This window comes from Coregonus clupeaformis, chromosome 8, assembly GCF_020615455.1.
Source record: "Coregonus clupeaformis isolate EN_2021a chromosome 8, ASM2061545v1, whole genome shotgun sequence".
In the NCBI taxonomy this organism is placed as follows: Eukaryota; Metazoa; Chordata; class Actinopteri; order Salmoniformes; family Salmonidae; genus Coregonus; species Coregonus clupeaformis.
In genome coordinates, this window is record NC_059199.1 from 37,105,686 (window position 1) to 37,119,084 (window position 13,399).

The 13,399-nt window shown below is 43.6% G+C and overlaps 1 protein-coding gene across 4 annotated transcripts in view; it reads right to left on the reverse strand.

Annotated features, from left to right (window-relative positions):
- Positions 1–13,399, reverse strand: part of LOC121571948 (trafficking protein particle complex subunit 9) — a 322,870-nt gene that overhangs the window by 147,612 nt on the left and 161,859 nt on the right. The window lies entirely within an intron of this gene.

Here is a 13,399-nt window from a genome sequence, read left to right on the forward strand (position 1 = left end):
TTCAAACCAAGCTGCTTACCTATTGCAGATTCAGTCTTCCCAGCCTGGTACAGGTCTACAATTTTGTTTCTGGTGTCCTTTGACAGCTCTTTGGTCTTGGCCATAGTGGAGTTTGGAGTGTGACTGTTTGAGGTTGTGGACAGGTGTCTTTTATACTGATAACAAGTTCAAACAGGTGCCATTAATACAGGTAACGAGTGGAGGACAGAGGAGCCTCTTAAATAATAAGTTACAGGTCTGTGAGAGCCAGAAATCTTGCTTGTTTGTATGTGACCAAATACTTATTTTCCACCATAATTTGCAAATAAATTCATAAAAAATCCTACAATGTGATTTTCTGGATTTTCTTTTCTCAATTTGTCTGTCATAGTTGACGTGTACCTATGATGAAAATTACAGGCCTCTCTCATCTTTTTAAGTGGGAGAACTTGCACAATTGGTGGCTGACTAAATACTTTTTTTCCCCACTGTATGTGAATAGATAGTATAAATTATAACTTTCAACAATTCTATAAATTCACCATCATCACCGGGTCTGCCTGAGCTGTTCCAATCTATCTCAAAACATCCCATTTAAATCAATGCAGAAGACTACACTATAAATAAAAATAGAGTGTTTCCATGGCAATGCGGATCTCATCAATGCAGAATCTCTCCTGAGGAGTGTTTTGGGCAGATTTGATCCCTGTGACACTGTGTGATGCCTGGTTCTAGTTTGCTTTTGTTCTCCAATGCAATAGTCCATGAATCTCACGTTTAACTTAAAGACGTCCAGGGTAATACGCACACCTCCATGCTGCAGTGGAGGATTTACAGGCATTGTGTCTCCAAACAGAGGATAATAACGTCCTGATTGCATATGAAATGCCAGTCTACCTCACTATATAGGCCTAGTGCACTAGTTTGTACCAGAGCCATGAGGGACCCCTTGAGGGACCCACATAGGGCTTTTCCTTTTCCTGCCTGTTTAATGGCTGTGAGACAAACAAGTGCGCACATGCACACACAGTGCTGTGTGGCAGGGAAGGTCAGTGTACTAATAGAAGGGGGCCTGCAGTGTGACTGTAGTGGCAGAGCAGAGTGATCCAGTAGCGCTGACGGGGCAGCGAGGGACAGACAGGTCGTCAGAGGGATGATGTATCACCATTATCTTCCACCTCTGTCTCCTGGGTAAGCTTTTCCAGGAGCGCACGCACACGCACAGCTCACTGAATCATCAGGACACTGCCAGAGGGGTGAGACTGAGGCCTCGGACACTCCACTCTATAACGGCTGATCACAGTGAGGCCAGACTGGTGGCAAGGGGTGTGTGTGTGTTTGTGTGCACGTCTCTTGCCCTTATACACACATGCATTCACGAACACGCACACACACACACACACACACACACACACACACACACACACACACCCCTTGCCACCAGTCTGGCCTCACTGTGAAAAAAGTACTCTCCTTCCAACACTCCTCATCCCCCTCTCTCTCTGGCTGGCTGGCTGGCTTGCAGCTTGGCTCTCTCAGGGAATAAAGTGCCCACATTAACAATTTGCTCTAATATTTACACCCCCGCAACAACCACATCTTACAAGTTTAATTTCTATGACTTATCTATGAGTCCATTCTTACGGGGCCGGGTATTATTCACAAGACAAAACAGCATTAGAAATAGAAAATTAGACACACTTACAAATTCACATTTTGCTCAACCTTCACAACAATGTAGTGCTTTTCCAATCACAGCAATAACACTGGGCTGTTTGAGAGAGAGAGAACAGCTTCTAAGAGAGATTCATAATTACATTCACGGCTCATCAAACTCATACCTGTGGAAACAGAAAATAACAGCATATTCCCCTGCTCAGTCTCTACAGGGAGTTAGAGTGAAAGAACAGAAAAGTGCTAGATGATGCACTGTGCTGTGGACCCAGAGAGACAGGTATAACAAGCTGTGTACATGGGAGGGAATGAGGCATGCTCTTTCTAGTCTCTAGTCTGTATAAGTCACACACACCTTAGACTGAGACCAGAGGGTCTTCTCATCATACTGAGCCCTGTAGGACACCACACGATCATCACATATTACCTCTGGTACCTCTCTACCTCTTTCTCCCCCTGTACAAAAAAATGTCATAACAGAAAACACAAATGTATTTTTTATTGTACAGGTTTGTGTTTTTAGTTTGTTTAGTATTTTTTTTTTTTTGCCTCTTGAACAGGACCCAGCTAGCGTTTCCTCTGAGTAGGCTTGGGCGGTGTTATACCTTCATACTGACCTTGTGTCATCCCGGGATATTCGGTAATACTGGCACTGAACACAAGGGGCGCTATATTCAATCCGAAGGTCAGCAATGTTAACAAGTACATGTCAAATCCCGTAGCGAATGCTAGCTAAATGCTAAACACGTGCAAACATTCTATACAGTCTCTTATATAAATTATTTGCAGGACAGACATCCCAGCTATTAAAGTTATACAAGTAACAAAACAATGCTACTCAATTTGCTGCACGCACAAAACAAATATTAGACAGCAAGACTGTTGATCCAGGAGGGGATTCTCTGCTGTTACCAAGAGGAGCTTGATTGCAAGAAGCTAACCACTTAGCTAGATAACTAGCTACTACGTTAGCAAACCAAATGATCAACTGCAGAGCATTTAGCACATTTTAGACAGTTCACTGAATAGTTATAAGATATCTAGCTGGCAAACATTTAGTTGTGAATTCCATACTGTAACTAGATCACCTGGTGTGTGCTGCACAACAGTGAGTGACTCACAAGGCTCCGGTCTCTCGTCGTTGTGTGCTTGTAAACACATACCATGTGACTGGGGACTACCGGTAAGCTTCATAATGAAATATTATGTGAAAGGTGAAATGAACAACAAAATCTTCTTTATCTCCTAGTGTATTACACAAGTTGACTGCAGGTATTTATAGAGGTAGACTCAGCGATATGACATAGTTGCAGAAAGAAAACAGCATAGTAGGTCAATTTCCGCAACAACTAAACGCATTGAAGTGCGAGGCTCAACATCTCTGCTGTTTTGGTGCCCTGGCTACCACGCTGTGAACAGCGTGAAGCGAACCCGTGCACATGCGTAGATACCGTGTGTGACCTTGTGAGAGCGAAGTCTTTTTTTTTTACGTCAAATAAATATTTTCAACGGTATACCGCCCAAGCCTACCTCTGAGGTGTCTATCCCACCAGCGTGGGTGGCGTAAAGCTGGCAACAGTTAGATGAAAGGGAATCAAACACAGCGTTAAGGTGAACAGATTAGAGGAATAAAGTTGTTGGCACAGTGCCGCACACCCCAAGAGGAGAGCTTCTGATGATGCCACCTGATTGCTCAATTATCGTCAACGTAATTATCCTTCTCTCTCTCTCTCTCTCTCTCTCTCTCCCTCTCTCTCTCTCTCTCTCTCTCTCTCTCTCTCTCTCTCTCTCTCTCTCTCTCTCTCTCTCTCTCTCTCTCTCCCTCTCTCTCTCCCTCCCTCCCTCCCTCCCTCCCTCCCTCCCTCCATCCATCCATCCATCCATCCATCCATCTCCCAATCATCTCTCTCCATTGCTTCATCGCTCTTAACAGCTGACTCATAAATTCATAGCCAGCAAACTTTCACCAAGCTTACCAATGCCAAACACTGCCAAGTGGAGAAGCTGTCAAAATGATACAATCTACAGGAGTAGCGGGGTTGGACAAAAGAAACAGCAACAATGAAAAGTACACCCAATTCCAATGATCTCCACTGATCTGACCCTGGTTACATTTCACAACATCTCTGTCAGACAGAGAAGATCAGGGGACTTGCCCATTATCTGCTAGTCAGCTATGAAAGCACTTCATTGTGAGAAATGGCCTTTCAAGAGGAACTATATAATGATTAAGTTCGGCATAGCCTCAGACTGTTTGCAAAGGTTATCAACGGTATCACATGAATAGCGATAGGGAAGAATAGAAAGAGATATAATTGGATAATTGGAAATAACACCAGTGGCTGCTGTAACCCGGTATAAAGGAGATTTAGAACATTGTGTGAAGTCCGGTATCCACATGCTCATTAAAATGTATGCTTTATTCGCCATGAAAGGTTACACCTCCCCTTTCCACCCCTCAGTCGGAGGGAGGGTGTGTGTGTGTGTGTGTGTGTGTGTGTGTGTGCGCACGTGCATGCATGTTTGTATTTTCCTCAGACAAACTCACAGGAGGATGGTGAGATGTACTCTATGTCTGTAAATGTATCCTCAAAGGACCACAGATTGAGCACATTTGTATCTTATGAGTACCTCATCCATTTCTCTCAGGATGTTAGACTGAGAGATATAAACACAAACATCATCATCAACATGTTTACAGTTGGAATTGTATATAAAGTCTCCAGACTGCAAGAAGAATCAAATGTATCATGAGGAAGGAACATAAAAAAATAAATATTACATAAAAAACTACAGGGCTGGGGTCAATTCTAAATTGAAATCAGTCCATTCAGGAAGAAAACAGAAATTCCAATTCAATAACTGAAAAAAGTCATTTTCATTGACTCAATAAACTGAAGAGGAGAAGCTATTTATTTCAAACGTTGTTCAATGTTAGAATTTTTATTCAAATCACCTCCTGAATTGAGTGACTTCAATTCTAATTGAAAACAACTACAACTAAACACAAAAACGATATTGATGGTGAATTTTTGAAAAGCAACTTAGCTAGCAGCACTGAAATGATGACGCAGGTTGTAGGCCTATGGGGTGTGTATGTATGGAGTGTGTCTATGGGCATGAATGGTTCTGGTAGCAAGATTATTTAGACTGCAGGAGGTCGTCTTCCACTTTGCTCAAACCCCTTTTGATGTAGGGAAAGCAACTTTGGCTGCATTTACACAGGCAGCCCAATTCTGATTTTTTTTTGCCCAATTATTGGCAAAAGAGCTGATCTGATTGGTCAAAAGACCAATTAGTGGAAAAATATCAGAATTAAGTTTCCTGTGTAAATGTAGCCTTTGTGTTGTGGAGAGATGAGCAGATTGAGGTCGGATGGGGGGAGAAGGGACGTGGGAGGGGTCGGATGGGGTGAGAGGGGGGGTGGGGGTGTTGGATGGGGGGAGAGGGGAGCAAAGAAACTTTGTATGAGATGTATTAGAATTGATCCACAGGAGAGCAGCAACAGAACACCACACCTCCCTAAGCCCACTGTCAATGACCACACTTCAAGAGGCTGCTCACTGATGACTCAGCACTGCACTGGGTCTCTGTGTATGTGTGTGTGTTCGTGCGTGCGTGCGTGCATGTGCGCGCACAAGCCTTTGCAAGTCACACTGTAGATTTCAACTAAAAACACAGACCGGTACAGTAGCTAGCTCTACTTGTTCAAACACCATATGAAAATAACGAATGTCAGTTCTTCAAGAAAACATTGATTTCCATTTACCTTCTCTGTAGCTTGTTAAAGCCTTTATGTGATTCTGTAGTTCAGTTCCTGATGCAGACGGGTTATTGTAAATTAAACATGAGATTCAGCCTGGAGGAGGAAAATATCCCTTATCGCCCATCTCACATTGGCATCCATATTGCATATGGAACATAGAACTACTGTGCTGTTTGATCTGAATGTATCTCTATTACTTTGGAGAAAAGTATCATATCTAATGCAGAGATAACTGTGCTATACGAGTATTTCTTAACAGTCTAAGCCATGATCGGAATTCAATGACGGTCGCGATCTGAATACCGGAATAGCAAAAAAGTGCACTAACCAGTTCCTGTTCCCCTTTGTTTGATTGTGTATATTTTGTGTTTTTTTCCATGGATGCCGCAGTACGCGCTCTCAGAGAGTTACCGTAGCTAAGCCTAATGGTAAACAGCAAAACGCTGAGAACAAATGTTTTTTTCACTGGGAGAGTTTGACATTTGTGCAAGCAGGCAGGCAGCATCTCCCCTGGATTCCATTAGCCCCACAGAGCCCATAGCCTCCGTACCCTGCTCTGTTCTTTAACTATACTTATGTGGTAGCTAGCCTCTACAGCCTAGTTTGAGGATGAGAACACTGATCTCTCTCTCTCTCTCGCTCACTCAGCACGGGCCAGGGAAGGCCACTCTCTTTCATTAAGAAAATGCTTAGATAGGACTTTGAGAGAGATGGGAGGGGACGGTGGACATGGAGAGAGGAGGTGGTGAATGGATTAATCAATTCATGGATAGGTAAAGTTTCTGCCAAGATAATCCTCATGGTTGATTATCACTTGCATTGTGTGGTGTAGGAAGCCAGGCTTCCCCAAAAAATTGACCAAGAAATTAAACTACAACATGTGTTTCATCATTTCCATTAAATTCGCAAGAGGCTTAATGTATCTCACCGGAGAAAGCATCCGAGCGAGCGAAACAGCGCCCCTCTGTCTCTGTCAGTGTAAGCCATCTATCTGATGCTGTCTGGTCAAAAAGAGTATGACGCTTGTAACGCCAAGGTAGTGGGTTCGATCCCCGGGACCACCCATACACAAAAAAAAATGTATGCACGCATGACTGTAAGTCGCTTTGGATAAAAGCGTCTGCTAAATGGCATATTATATATTATTATATTGACAGAAACAACTTTAATTGTTACATCTCATTGTGTTGTTGTCCTCTGGTGGCTAGCTAGCTAGCTAAAACTGGCCCTTTCCTAAATTAGCCATGGATGGAGATAGGGATTTGGACTTGTGGTCTTGCTTAATTCTCTGTACTGGCCAATGATTATAACGGCGATTCCGATCCAACCATAAATTCATACATTGTGCCCCTGGCCTGAGAGGATGCAAGTTCAATATGTAGCAAGATGTAGAAGGCTAATGTTGAAGAAGGCTAGCTAACGTTTCCCATGAAAGGAAGTTAGGGTAGCGAGCAAGCATTTTGGCCAGGTAGCCTAGGACAACAAAAAAATAAATGCTTCTACTGTATGACAGAGTCATAGACCAATTCGTCAACATGAAAGAGATGAGGATGGCATTGGCGTTTCTCTACAAGTAGGGTGAGTCAACATGTTTTTTCTACTTGCACGAACACACACACACACACACAAAGTGCTTTGAGAGACTAGTCAAGGATCATATCACCTCTACCTTACCTGTCACCCTAGACCCACTTCAATTTGCTTACCGCCCCAATAGATCCACAGACGATGCAATCGCCATCACACTGCCCTATCCCATCTGGACAAGAGCAATACCTATGTAAGAATGCTGTTCATTGACTATAGCTCAGCATTCAACACCATAGTACCCTCCAAGCTCATCATTAAGCTCGAGGCCCTGGGTCTGAACCCCGCCCTGTGCAACTGGGTCCTGGACTTCCTGACGGGCCGTCCACAGGTGGTGAAGATAGGAAACAACATCTCCACTTCGCTGATCCTCAACACTGGGGCCTCACAAGGGTGTGTGCTCAGCCTCCTCCTGTACTCCCGGTTCACCCATGACTGCGTGGCCAAGCACGCCTCCAACTCAATCATTAAGTTTGCAGACGACACAACAGTAGTAGGCTTGATTACCAACAATGACAAGCCGCCTACAGCGAGGAGGTGAGGGCTCTGGGAGTGTGGTGCCAGGAAAATAACCTCTCACTCAACGTCAACAAAACAAAGGAGATGATCGTGGACTTCAGGAAACAGCAGAGGGTGCACCCCCCTATCCACATCGACAGGACCGCAGTGGAGAAGGTGGAAAGCTTCAAGTTCCTTGGCGTACACATCACTGACAAACTGAAATGGTCCACCCACGCAGACAGTGTGGTGAAGAAGGCGCAACAGAGCCTCTTCAACCACAGGAGGCAGAAGAAATTTGGCTTGGCACCTAAAACCCTCACAAACTTTTAAAGATGCACAATTGAGAGAATCCTGTCGGGCTGTATCACCGCCTGGTATGGCAACTGCACCGCCCGCAACTGCAGGGCTCTCCAGAGGGTGGTGCGGTCTGCCGAACGCATTACCAGGGGCAAACTACCCGCCCTCCAAGACACCTACAGCACCCGATGTCACAGGAAGGCCAAAAAGATCATCAAGGACATCAACCACCCGAGCCACTGCCTGTTCACCCCGCCATCATCCAGAAGGTGAAGTCAGTACAGGTGCATCAAAGCTGGGACCGAGAGAATGAAAAACAGCTTCTATCTCAAGGCCATCAGACTGTTAAATAGTCATCACTAGCACATTAGAGGCTGCTGCTGCCTATTGAAATCACTGGCCACTTTAAGAAATGGAACACTAGTCACTTTAATAATGTTTACATATCTTGCACTACTCATCTCATATGTATATACTGTATTCTATAATATTCTACTGTATCTTAGTCCATGCCGGTCTGTCATTGCTTGTCCATATATGTATACAGTGGGGAGAACAAGTATTTGATACACTGCCGATTTTGCAGGTTTTCCTACTTACAAAGTATGTAGAGGTCTGTAATTTTTATCATAGGTACACTTCAACTGTGAGAGACGGAATCTAAAACAAAAATCCAGAAAATCACATTGTATGATTTTTAAGTAATTAATTTGCATTTTATTGCATGACATAAGTATTTGATCACCTACCAACCAGTAAGAATTCCAGCTCTCACAGACCTGTTAGTTTTTCTTTAAGAAGCCCTCCTGTTCTCCACTCATTACCTGTATTAACTACACCTGTTTGAACTCGTTACCTGTACAAAAAACACCTGTCCACACACTCAATCAAACAGACTCCAACCTCTCCACAATGGCCAAGACCAGAGAGCTGTGTAAGGACATCAGGGATAAAATTGTAGACCTGCACAAGGCTGGGATGGGCTACAGGACAATAGGCAAGCAGCTTGGTGAGAAGGCAACAACTGTTGGCGCTTTATTAGAAAATGGAAGAAGTTCAAAATGACGGTCAATCACCCTCGGTCTGGGGCTCCATGCAAGATCTCACCTCGTGGGGCATCAATGATCATGAGGAAGGTGAGGAATCAGCCCAGAACTACACGGCAGGACCTGGTCAATGACCTGAAGAGAGGTGGGACCACAGTCTCAAAGAAAACCATTAGTAACACACTACGCCGTCATGGATTAAAATCCTGCAGCGCACGCAAGGTCCCCCTGCTCAAGCCAGCGCATGTCCAGGCCCGTCTGAAGTTTGCCAATGACCATCTGGATGATCCAGAGGAGGTATGGGAGAAGGTCATGTGGTCTGATGAGACAAAAATAGAGTACAACCCCAAGAACACCATCCCAACCGTGAAGCATGGAGGTGGAAACATCATTCTTTGGGGATGCTTTTCTGCAAAGGGGACAGGACGACTGCACCGTATTGAGGGGAGGATGGATGGGGCCATGTATCGCAAGATCTTGGCCAACAACCTCCTTCCCTCAGTAAGAGCATTGAAGATGGGTCGTGGCTGGGTCATCCAGCATGACAACGACCCGAAACACACAGCCAGGGCAACTAAGGAGTGGCTCCGTAAGAAGCATCTCAAGGTCCTGGAGTGGCCTAGCCAGTCTCCAGACCTGAACCCAATTGTAAATCTTTGGAGGGAGCTGAAAGTCCATATTGCCCAGCGACAGCCCCGAAACCTGAAGGATCTGGAGAAGGTCTGTATGGGGGAGTGGCCCAAAATCCCTGCTGCAGTGTGTGCAAACCTGGTCAAGACCTACAGGAAACGTATGTTCTCTGTAATTGCAAACAAAGGTTTCTGTACCAAATATTAAGTTCTGCTTTTCTGATGTATCAAATACTTATGTCATGCAATAAAATGCAAATTAATTACTTAAAAATCATACAATGTGATTTTCTGGATTTTTGTTTTAGATTCCGTCTCTCACAGTTGAAGTGTACCTATGATAAATATTACAGACCTCTACATGCTTTGTAACTAGGAAAACCTGCAAAATCAGCAGTGTATCAAATACTTGTTCTCCCCACTGTATATTCTTAAATTCCATTCCTTACTAGATTTCTGTGTATTGGGTATATGTTGTGAAATTGTTAGATATTACTTGTTAGATATTAGTGCACTGTCCGAGCTAGAAGCACAAGCATTTCGCTACACCCGCAATAACATCTGCTAAACACATGTATGTGACAAATAACATTTGATTTAACACACAGAAATCAGAACCATGGACAGCCACATCATATTTAGCTTACGTTGACTGGACTAAATAGTTTTTGGTATCTTTTAGTTGTCACTGTATTAGAGTAAGCATAGGTGATTTGATGATGTTGAAGTTGAAATGGTGCTGGAATAGTGGAGGTAGCTCCTGTCTACTTTGCGACTTGCGGTAACTCTCTGTGGTTCTAAATCAATAGTTGTATAGTAGTCTGAAAATGTTGGAAACATTAACTTGCTTGACCATGCTGTAGGTCATGTAACTGTTTGTTGCATGCAATATGCTTTGTGGACTCCAGCGGACAGATGTTGCTCTCCGGTTTTGTGATGAAACAAAGGTGTGGTTGAATTTATTCTGCCACTGTGTCTTCTTATTGTCTCGGCCTTAGGCCTATATATCACGGTGTCAAGGCATATGAACTAACAGGTTATAGAGCAAACAACGCAATTATCACAAAACATAGGTTGTAATATGGCATTTATTTCTGGCTTGGCTTCCCCAGTGATTTTACCCACACACCGCTACTGATCTGCACGTTGGTGGTTTTCAATATGACTATAGCAACCACCTGTTAAATGACTATTGCACCACCTGTTAAATGACTATAGCACCTGTTAAATGACTTAACACCACCTGTTAAATGGCTATACCACCTGTTAAATGACTATAGCACCACCTGTTAAATGGCTATAGCACCACCTGTTAAATGGCTATACCACCACCTGTTAAATGACTATAGCACCTGTTAAATGACTATAGCACCACCTGTTAAATGACAATGTCTATAGCACCACCTGTTAAATGGCTATACCACCACCTGTTAAATGGCTATACCACCTGTTAAATGGCTATACCACCTGTTAAATGGCTATACCACCTATTAAATGGCTATACCACCTGTTAAATGGCTATACCACCTGTTAAATGGCTATACCACCTGTTAAATGTCTATACCACCTGTTAAATGTCTATACCACCTGTTAAATGACTATACGACCTGTTAAATTACTATACCACCTGTTAAATGACTATAGCACCTGTTAAATGTCTATAGCACCTGTTAAATGACTATAGCACCTGTTAAATGACTATTATATGAGTTCAGTGGTTATAGTGCCATATTTAACCTACATAGACTATTCCTAGCTTTATATCCCCATAAGTTTATATTTGCTCAAAACTCAATGACAACTAACTTGCGGACCAGTTGGCTGGAAAACAAGGTCTGTTACACCAGGCAGGTCTGAATTGTGCTCAGAATAGATCTGTATACAGTCAGTGTCATGTATCAACCAAGTGGTACTCTAAACCCAACCTGCTCCGTTAATTCTCCTAATCTGCTGCGTACATTCTCCTAACCTGCTACGAAAAAGTCCCTTCCGGTTGTAGCTGTATACCACCTAGTCCAAACCCCTGAACAGTCACTGAGCCCTACCTCCCTACCCCCAAAATAACCCCAGTCGCTTCACACAGCCACTTTAAGGTTGGAGTTTATTTTATGCATTTATTTTGAAAAGATCACTAATATACATTCAAAATACCAGAGGTCCAGAAATTGATCCTGTGGAACACCACATTTGATCTCAAGAGTCTAACGTCACAAGGTCAACTCATAACTTTGGGCAATTGAGACTTCTCTAAACCCAAATATAAGGATAAGAATGAAATGGTGCTTTCCCCACCTCCCAGTCTTCCTCCCTAGTACCTCAGATAGCCCTCAATCCATCCACCCACTCTCCTCTACTGGCTCTTAAAAACTACTGCAGACTGTTTACTCTGTCTCGACTGGTCCACTAGGGACGAGTTTCATGTTTATATTCAGCATGGATCCTCTCATCATTTAGTGTTTATATTCAACCTGGATCCTCTCATCTTTCAGTGTTTATATTCAACCTGGATCCTCTCAACTTTCAGTGTTTATATTCAACCTGGATCCTCTCATCTTTCAGTGTTTATATTCAACCTGGATCCTCTCATCTTTCAGTGTTTATATTCAACCTGGATCCCCTCAGCCTCCATATTGCAGTTGGAGGAGTATTGAAAAATAACATGTTAAGACAGACATAGGGTTTAGCCTCACACACACCCCTAGACATGTGTGGTTTTGAAGATAGCGTGGGATGGCCTCAGAGCTGAGCGTCTGAGGAGTTCAGCCGGGCGTCTCTCTTTAATATCCCAGCAGCTAGCTCACACGCACACACACACGTGCACACACACACACACAAACACGCACACAGCTCTGCCTTGAAATGGCCCTGATGCCATGTGCCTGCTGAGTAGAGGGAGCTTTGTCTGGCTACCCAAATTCATTGCCCCGGACAAACGTCATGCCGTGAACATTTCTTCTCCACAATGAGTCTGGATTTGAGTCCCTCCCTGACGATTTCTAGAACAAAAAACACATTCCAACTACTCTGATTGGTCCCAGAAAGCAATGGGTTGGGCCAGAGTAGAGAGGCATTTTGAAAATACGTCATTGGCTTTGATACTCCGATTGGTTAGAGACGATCCAAACGCTGATTACTTTGTTTTGTACAACACCCTCATTTTGACGTCCCCACAAACGACTTCAACGATGGCAGTCTCAGACTGAAGTATCTAGCGAATGACAGAGCAGCGGAATAACTCAGTTTGAGTAATCAGGCAAGAGGGAGCTATGTTCAGGAGGGTAAATGAATGAGCATGTCATCCCCAATGAGTGAGTCCTCCCCAATCATAAAGACCTCCCCTCCTCCCTAGGCCTGACACTCAAACCAGCCTCTCTAACCTACATCCCCATATGATGGAGCTGAGTGTCCTATTCTCACACTGTTCTCTTCCTGTACTGCCTGTGAGTCACACAAACATGTGCAGGTAAGAGAGACAATAGAGAGATGCTACACAGCAATACTGACGCACAAACACCACCAAACAAACACAAATGTGTACTTCACACACGCACAACACAACACACCACACACAAACACTATGAACCACGGCAAGACCTCAGGGAAAAGACAGAGTGAAAATAGACAGGAAGAAAGGCAGAGTGCGGACAGTCAAACTTACACCTTCACTTCCTGTCGACGGATTACACAACAGCCTTAATTTATTACATTGTTGTTAGATTAATTTGGATTTTAAGAATAATGACTAAAGGATTTCACCCCAAATACAGTATAAATGTTAGAATTATCATGTAGTGTCAACCCACTAACAGAGGGGGCGGTACTAAACATTCAAGGGTGAAGGGGAAGGCGGAAACTGTTTAGAAAAGCCACCTAAAGGTGGGAGGAGTCAAATTCAGGAGGTATAAAATTGTATGTTTGTG